The following is an 8,222-nucleotide window of genomic DNA, read 5'->3' as shown; positions in this document are numbered from 1 at the left end:
GTGATAAAACACCAGGACTAAAACAGCTTTGGAGAGGAAAGGACTTATTTCATCTTAAACTTCTAGGTACCAAATGATCCATCACTGAGTGAAGTCAGGGCAGGAACTCAAGGCAGGAACATGGAGATAGGAGCTGAAACAGAGGCCATTGCTTCCTGCTTACTGCCGATGGATTGCTTAGCCTTATACAACCCAGGACCACTTGCCCAGGGATTCTACTATCTAAGTGGGCTGGGCCATCCCACATCCATCATTAACATCATACCCACAGGCTTGCTTATAGGCCGATATTACTTAGATATTTTCTTAATTAAGATTTCCCATTCCCCACTCTTAATCTACCCATGGCACTAGATGGCCAAGATAAATGAACTCAATGGCATTTTGGTGGGTTCTTTGTCTTATAATGCTTTGTCGGGACATTTTCCCCCCTTTACAGATCTTTTATGTATATATTATGGGGTATTATATATTAAATGTATTATACACTATATATATGTGTTTGTGTTTCTATGGGATTTTTGTGTGTGCAGGTGTGTGTTTGTGTTCTATTGTGTTTCTTGTGCTTTTTGGGGCTCTTTTTCTTCTGCTTGTTTGCTTTGTTCTATTTAGTTATGTTTGTTTTACTATTTATCTTATTATTTATATTATTATAGTCTTTTGATGTCTATTTGTTTTCTAATGAGAGAGAGGAGGTATGAACTTGTGTGGGAGGGGAGCTGGGGGTACCCGGGGGAGTTGTGGGAGGCAAAAAATGATAATCAGAATGTATTACATGAAAAATCTTTTTTCAATTAAAAATATTTTCTTTCCCAGATATGTATAGATCTATGTCAAGTTGACAAAACACAAGTAACACAGCTACCTAGGTTGGCTCCATAGCTCAGCTACTGTAACGAATGCTAGAATAGCACTGATGTGCAAATATCTCTGAGGTATGTTTACTGGAAATCCTTGGAGTAAATACACAAGAATGGGATAGTGGAGTCAAATGGAAGACCTTTATTTTTAGTTTCCTTTATTTTTAAATTTGTATTTAGTGTGTGTGTGTGTGATTCTTTCTTTCCATCATGTGAGTTCCATAAGGAACCATCTCAGAGTGTTAGACTTTGCAGTAAGTGCCTTTATCTGCTGGGACATCTTGTTGACCTCCATCATGGGCATTTTTGAAATAAGCTCCACAAATGGCTTTTGTAGTAGTGATTTATACTCATAACTAAGCATGTGAGGCAGCCATGTGAGGAGGAGGTGGGGGGAAATGGAGATGTGTTCTGTGAGGCCAAGAACATGGAACTGTGCTCCTCAAGGAAAGGCAGTTCTTTAGGCAAGTTGGGTATCTCTTATCTGACGTGTTTAGGTCAATATGTACTTCAGATTCTGAAGCTTTAAAAGTTTGGAATATTTACATATAACCAATCTTGGGTACAGGATCAAGGCTGAACACATACCTCATTTATGTTTCATATACATAAGTGGTCTGACTGTAGCTCCGTGTAATAATTTAGTGTTGTTAGATTTTGCTGTGACCCAACCCCTGAAGCTAAGTGTATAGTTTTTGTTGTTCTTGTTTGTTTTTTGGTGTTACAGTGGCACTAAATTAGTTTTTAGATGTTACATGAGTATATGCCTGTAGTCACGGAGCTAGGGAGGTCGAAGCAGTAGGATTGTGAATATGAGGCTATTCTGGAATATACGTTGGGATTTTTGTCTCAAAAACCAGATTTAAATTAAAAAACATTCTAAAGTTTAAATTTCATATTAGGGGTGCTTGGCCTTCACAGGGATTTTTGTTTTCAGAATTTAAAAAGAGGGGGTCTCTTATTTCATTTGAAATAAAAATAATTAGGTTTCAATCTATATATGTTTAAATTTTTAAAAATCACTGTAAATGAGGAATCTTGAAGGACAAAAGAGGTAGATGGCACAAGAGAGGGAAACTGTATCCTCCTCAGGACAAGGGAGACGATCCCTCCCTGATGTAAGCTGGGCTGTGCAGGGCTGTGCTATGCAGGGCTTCTTGGAAGCCAGACTCCTGTGTGGATTCTAATTCTAAACCAGGTGATTAATACATCCAGAAGGCTTGTTTCAACCCAGAGAATAACTCGGACCCCAACAGCTCATCAACCTGCTATTGCTTTGCAGTAGCAAAATCTAATACATAATAAATAATTTCTCCTGGCCTCAAAAAGAATCAAGATTTCTCTGCAAAATTATTTTCCATTTGAAGCTTAACCATCCCCAACCACTAATGCTTGATTGAACACGTAATTTGAAACCCATGTACAGAGGACTTGAAGTAAGATCTCATCCACCGAATGAAACAATTAACTTGGCATGTGTGTTCTCCGCATGTACAGGTTACTAAGACAGGGTGTGGGGGAGTAAGGAAAGCTGAGTCGGATCATCAGATGTGTGTTTATGTAATGAGTGCCATAGAGCAATTTTATTTTTTTTATCAGACCTTTTAGGCATACCTAATATATTCTAAGCCGACAATGAGTGCATTTTTAATGTTAACACATTGAATCATTGGGTACACTCTTTGGAACAGATACTATTATTATCACCCCTAGTTTATGGCTAAGGGGTTGAGGCACAGATAAGTTAGACTACTCGTTAAAGATTACAGAGCATGTTAATAGCACAATGGAGACATAATGTTTTCTGTTGGCTGTCTGACCCTAATGTACTTGTGGTTTAAGTACTATGTTAAATTACTAGGCTAAGAAAGCACCTTTGGGATTCACACATTCTTTTCTTTCTTTCTTTCTATCTATCTATCTATCTATCTATCTATCTATCTATCTATCATCTATCTATCTATCTATCTAGCTATCATCTATTCATTCATTCACTTTACATCCTGATTACAGCCCTCACCTCCTCCCAGTCTACCCCCACAAGTCCCCTCCTTTTCTGAGAGGTGGGAGGCCTCCCTGGTGTATAAACCTACCCTGGCACTTCAAGTTGCTGTAGGACTAGGTGCACATCCTCTCATACTGAGGCTGAGGGAATGGCCAACCAATGACTGGCCCAACTTGAGACTCAAGCCATGGGCAAGCACCACTCCCTGACACTGTTTTTTTTTTTTTTTTTTTTTTGGTTCTTTTTTTTCGGAGCTGGGGACCGAACCCCGGGCCTTGCGCTTCCTAGGTAAGCGCTCTACCACTGAGCTAAATCCCCAGCCCCTCCCTGACACTGTTAATGATGCTGTGTTATGTTTGGAGATAGGAACCTAGCATAACTGTCCTCTGAGAGGCTTCACTCGGCAGCCAATGGAAGAGATGCAGAGACCCATAGGCAAACATTAGACTGAATTCGGGAATCTTGTAGAAGAATTGTGGGGAGGATTGAGGGACTCAAAGGAGATTGGGACTCCACAAGAAGACCAACAGAGCCAACTAACCTGGACCCTTGGGAGCTCCTAGAAACTGAACTGCCAACCCTAGTAAGCACAGACTGAACCTAGCCCCTTCCCCCACATGTGTAGCAGGTTGTGGCTTGGTTTCATACGGGTCCCCCAACAACTGGAGCAGGGGCTATCCCAGACTCTGTTGCCTGCGTGTGAATCCTACTCCCTTAAGTGGGCTGCCTTGTCTGGTCTTCACAGGTTCTTTTTTTCCGCACATGGAGAGGTTTAATGAGAGAAAAAGAGTAGAAGAGGGGAGGAACAAAGAAGGCCGGCCATGGGCACATTGGGGGAAGGGGAAATGGGGAGAGAAGGGACAGGGACAAAGAGGGCACCAGAAGAGGAAGAGCAAGAGAGAGGAGTAAGAGTTCACAGGTTCTTAAAACTGGGAGTGTGCTTCCTAAGGAAGAGGCCATTTTTTGCCAATTAAGTCAAAGTTATTGCATGTTTAAGAGGGAAGATGATGTCTGCAGGATTGTCTTAGAGTTGGCACCATAGATGCATCCTGAGGAATGGGCAGCCAGTTACTGTGTATGAACTTACTAGAGCATCTAGTCATCCCATCCATGAATTTGTACTGTACAAGCCATGGGCTGTGATGGAGTGATGTCAGAGGGAGAGAGAGGTGGGGGACCTAGAAGCCAGGGGCACTTGAAGGTCAGAGTCCGCTGTGTCTGTTGGGCTGCAGAGAACCTGCAGTGTCAGGAGACCCTTGTGATCCTAATGCCTGGTGGCACTGCTGCTTGATGTGCACATCCTTGTTGGTTCGTAGAAACTTGGAGAAACCTTATTCTGACATCTTGCCAGGAGGAAATATCATGAGCAGGCAGGCCTTGCCTATCTAAGCTGACAGATATTCTTGCGTTATATGTGTCTTTAACTCTAATAGGAAGATAGGTACAGGAATTAAAATATCTATGAATAAGTATTTCCAAAAATTGTGTTTAATCAGATCATTGCAGAGTAAAATGATTTAATTTTGAATTCTTATTAATGTTCCTATTTGCTAAGAATTTACAGTTAAAAAATCAAAATTTCTCAAACTAATAATTACATGTTTGAATTTATTATTTAAGCATATATTTTCCATGATAAACGTGTAGTGGTGAATATTTTATAGAAAAACTTGAAAAATTAAAGGGTTTGGATACAGCCACATATAAATTTAATTTACATAGAAATAAAATCTGTTCAATATACAGTGAAAATGTTGTGAAATTTTGAATGGTATAAATATATCTATGAAGTCTAGCGGGGCAAAAAAATCATCATATTTTAGATCAATGTTCATTATAACCAGTGACTTGTATTTAAAATACTCAAGGTGATGATAACATGCTGTTGCGTGTCTTGCGTGCTATCGCGTTTGGGAAACCCCATGTGGTTAGTGCACCGCATCGACAGGAATGTTCTTTGAATGAGGAGCTCATCCATCCATTTTATCATTCTCTCTGTTCTTGGCTTGACTGAGGGGATCTAAAGTGCACGCTTCTTCTGCTTCAGGATTTGAACGTTTGTGTGATTACGCAGTGCATGAGCTCCAGAAACTGGAAGAACCGTGTAAACTCCCCGCATCAGTACTTAGGAACTCTGCGGCATTGTTTCCTATGTCAGTTTCCTTGTCTATAATAGTTGAATAAAAGCTGCCCATACTTCTGACACCATAGCAATTAAATAAGTTAATATGTGGAGTGCAGTTAGGACAACATGTGCTATAATCAATGCTCAATTAGCACTGTGCTGTGTTATTATTCTTTTGGGTGACTTAAGATTCTGGAGTAATGTATTAGCATGGTCTATGATAATCCAGGCATGGGAAAAATTCAGGAGGCTGAGACAGGAGAGTCCTGAAGGAGAAAGACAAATTTAGTGCTAAAATAGTAGCAGTGATAGCTTATTTGGGTCTCACTCTTCCCCCTAGGAGCTTAACTTACACTGCAGAAGAGGAAACTGATGGTCTTAGAAAGCATGTTTGAGATAAACATCATGGAGCAGAATATTCCCAATAACAAAATGACCCAGTAAGTTGATGTGAATGAGGAGAGTAGTTCTAGCTTCCCAGCAGTAATCACACCCCTGGGACAACTCAAGTGTTGATGTTTCTGGGACAGTGTAACTAGAAGCAATTTTGTGAAAGATTCCTTGTGGAAATGTTTTTATTATGGGAAGACAGAAGAAAGAAAGACCATCCCCAGTTCAGTTGCTCTCCCTGCACACAGACTCTGTGGTTTTCTTAACAAGAATTCTGGGAATCTGTCACTAGAGGGCACACTGACTTCATCTGTGCTTATGGACTGGACTGCTCTTCTCTGGGATTTCTCAGTTTGGATCTGGAGCAGGCATCCTCCAGTGTCAGAGGAAGTCATCTAATACACAACCTCACCTCTCCAGGGAGACACTCATCCTTTTCCACAGTACTTCAGCATATTCTGGAAACCCGAAAGGGCAGCAGCCCTCATGACTCAAGGAGATAGTGTTGTTGTGGAGCAGTTGAAGTCTCTTCAATAGTCCTAAGATGGGCGAGCAAATGACTAGCATGACTAGGTACTTCCAACCATGCAACAGTGGCACTTATATCCTGGGGGTAACCAACAGCCATCTAATGTCTAATTTGACTTAAAGCCAACTCAAAACGAGGGAATTCATCTTTGGAACTGGAAATCTAACCAAATATCCACGGGTGGTGAGCTCATGGATTACGGAGGAGAACCTATGACTATCACTTTTTTAACACATTACAATTGAATTCTAAATATACTTATCCTTATGCCCACAGATAAGTGTAGCTCTCAACCTCTATCTAAGAAGTTCCTTTTGCAGCAGATGGAGAGCATTATAGAAAGCCACTACTGGTCAAAATGTAGAGAACAACTGCCTGTGGGATGTCCACCCCTACCTTAATTAAGATTTCTCTTGCTGTGATGAAATGCTTTGACCAAAACAACTTGGGAAGGAAGGGGTTTATTTGGCTTAAAGTTCCACAATACTGTTCATCATCAAATTAAGTCAGGGTGGGAACTCAAACAGTGCAGGAACGTGGAGACAGGAGCTAATGTGGAAGCCACAGAGGAACACAGCTTACTGGCTTGCTCTGCCCACTTTCATATAGAACTCAGGACCACCAGTCCAGGGATGGCACCACCCACAATGGGCTGACCTCTCCCCCAGCAATCACTAATTAAGGAAAGGTCCTGCAGACTTGTCTGTAGCTGGATCTTATGGAGACATTTTCTTAATTGAGATTCCTTTCTCTCAGATGACTTTAGCTTTCGTCAATTTGACATAAAACCATCCAGCACAAGCCTCAGTAGATACATACAACACAAGCCCTGCACCTAAGGCTCTGGAACAATCATGCAAGAGGGGCAGAAAGATTGTAAGAGGAGGAAGACCAGGATTTCTGCTCTGTGATAGTGGCTGTGTATGACAGGGAAGCTGCATTCACAAAATCCCAACACCAGGCTTGCAGAAACAAGACCAGCACAATGACAACGTCATTTGCATGCTAATGTGAAAGGGGAATCTTACAAGCTTCTCCTCCCCATGTGAACTATAGATAGCCTACAGCTATGGAGAGAGGAAGTCTCAGTCTTTTCTGGTATGAGACCCTTCATGGACAGTCCAGTACCAAATGATCAATCCTAAAATCATCTACATACGAGCAATACCAAGTGGGATCAGCAGGTTGTATTTACATGTATACATAGCAATAGTGATTAAAGAATCATGAGTCTGAGAGGGAGTGGAATGCACAAAAAGACTTGGAAAGTCTTGGAGGGGGAGCGGGAGAGATGAAGTTGATTTAAATGTAGCACTCATGTATAAACTACTAACAAAACAAAACAAAAAAGAATCTATCCCTCTAAACCACACTCCTAGTAATTATTACACTGCATTGGTATTTGTCACGCATTTGTGATTGTTTAAAAAAACACATGTCCTATAACGAGAAGGAAGTGATAGATTCTATACCTCTTTGTTTCCCCAAATTTGTGTGAGTCTGGGCAGCAAATCATTTAATATGTTTCTTGTGTTCATAAAGGGATTAGAGTATGAGGTAGAAGACTTTTTTGTCTAACCGTTTCTTCATGTCTTACAATTCAATTCAAAGATTTTGAATTCTTATAGAGGCCATGATTAAATATTTGAATCATGAATAATATAACATTATGATTTGTGACTGACAGGGATGAGGGCCTCTAGAAGGATGAAGGCTTTTAGAAGAGCCTTTGTTAGTGAAAGTGGTGATAAGGCCACCAGAAAACTAACAAATTGGAGAAAAGAGGCCAGGGGTCTCAGGGAAATTCGCACAAAAACAATGACTGCTAGAGAAAGCGGGCTAGGTCCTTACCTCTGGTTTGTAGAATGATATTCAGAGGGTCAAGGCTGTCTGTACTCTTAGATTATCTGAATTCTTTACTTCTGAGTACTTAAAGAAGAGCTTCATGGGTAAAAGTAAGAGAATAAATTTGTGTTTGGATAGCTTCCTGATCCCTAACGATGGTCAAGGATGGCATCATGCACAAATCCAGGCATGCTTTCTTAGAGGTAAGTACTGTCACTCTCTCTTTAGGATCATGGTTATAGTTGCACTGGGGAGAACTACAGAGCCTGCAGCTTGAAAGGCATAGAGGAAGGAGCAGGAATCAGACAGGTGTAGCAGTAGTGAGCTTCTGGGGAGACAGTTGTAGCATCAGTGAGCTTCTGAGGAGACAGTTGTAGCAGTAGTGAGCTTCTGAGGAGACATTTGTAGTAGCAGTGACCTTCTTGGAGACAGTGTAGCATCAGTGACCTTGTTGGAGACAGTGTAGCA

Source organism: Rattus norvegicus, chromosome 18, assembly GCF_021556685.1.
Source record: "Rattus norvegicus strain SHRSP/BbbUtx chromosome 18, alternate assembly SHRSP_T2T, whole genome shotgun sequence".
NCBI classification, from domain to species: Eukaryota; Metazoa; Chordata; class Mammalia; order Rodentia; family Muridae; genus Rattus; species Rattus norvegicus.
This window is presented reverse-complemented; position numbering follows the sequence as displayed.